Genomic DNA, 1,331 nt, shown 5'->3' on the forward strand with positions numbered 1-1,331 from the left:
ATTTCATATGAGTTTGGATTTGTTACTAACCTTGTCTTGTGATTATGGTTTTGACAAATTCACATGGATAGGAACACATACACCATAAAATCTAAGTGTCATAAGGTTTCTCTCCGATTAATGAAAATGATGGTGAGGAAACGCTTTCACTAAATAGATTTTAAGAGATAGGAATTGTGATATTTGCATTCTCAAAGTCGTTTGTGGAGCGTGTGTGGTTAACCGACACACTAACATGTACTTGTGAGAAATGGCAAAGGTCTAAACAATTGAGACTATGATTACGACATCCCTTTTCAAAGTTCTAAAAATTGTTTAGACACTCATATGAGCTGTCTAAGGGAAAGTGTATCAAAGCATCTAGTGGGAGCATAAGTGTTATGCTAGTAATTATTATGCTAGTGGGAGCATAATCAATTATGATAAGTGTTGCAAGTTAGCAACATTAATTATAGAAAACAAAAGATTCAATTGGGAAAAGTTGTTTTGCTATAATTAAGGGTGAGGAAATTATACTTCATTTCAATTCTGAAAGCTTAGATTGAGATTTTAATCATCTTTAATCAAGGATATATATATATATATATATATATATATATATATATATATATGAATTTTATGTTGGAATGGTTCAACATAAGGAAATTCTATATACATTGCGTCCTCAAACTTCGATTATGATTACAGCATCCCTCTTCATAATCGAATTACGAAAACATGGCAAATGCAAAATATTGTAGCAAAAGACTGGTCTAGGATCATGTCTTTGTGTGAGACATCATGAATCGTGTCCCATATGCTTTAGATATAGGATCGATTACATGTGCTATAATATTTATCCTTTCTAAATTTTCCGAATGCCTAGGACATTAAGAGGGGAAAAATCTAAAATTGGATATGACTGAAATGATTAAGCAATTGTCGAGGACAATCTGAGGTTTACCAAAGATTAGTTGCTCATGGACAGTTGGAAGTATAGTGTAAATTTTGGAAGGACCATATTGTCATATTCTGAAAAGAGGCAACTTTTGTTCAGAAGTGATTGTCAAAATGGGAATGTGGAAATGTTTCCATATGTGGAACTTGTTCTTCAAATCTGTGTAAGAGTATAAAACTTAATGCAAGACGATGTTCAAAGGAATGTACTTTGAATGTGAGACTTCGGTTCCATGGAATTGCTCTCTATTGGAATACTTTGTAATGTGTGTTGGCAAGTCTTTGTGACTTTGTGCATAGTCATTACAAGAGGATCAATGCATATAAGTTTAGAATCTAACAGATTTCGGTAAATGGCAGGAATTTGGAATTCTTACATTTATAATAAGGATTTG

The sequence above is a fragment of the Lactuca sativa genome, chromosome 3, assembly GCF_002870075.4.
Source record: "Lactuca sativa cultivar Salinas chromosome 3, Lsat_Salinas_v11, whole genome shotgun sequence".
Classification (NCBI taxonomy): domain Eukaryota; kingdom Viridiplantae; phylum Streptophyta; class Magnoliopsida; order Asterales; family Asteraceae; genus Lactuca; species Lactuca sativa.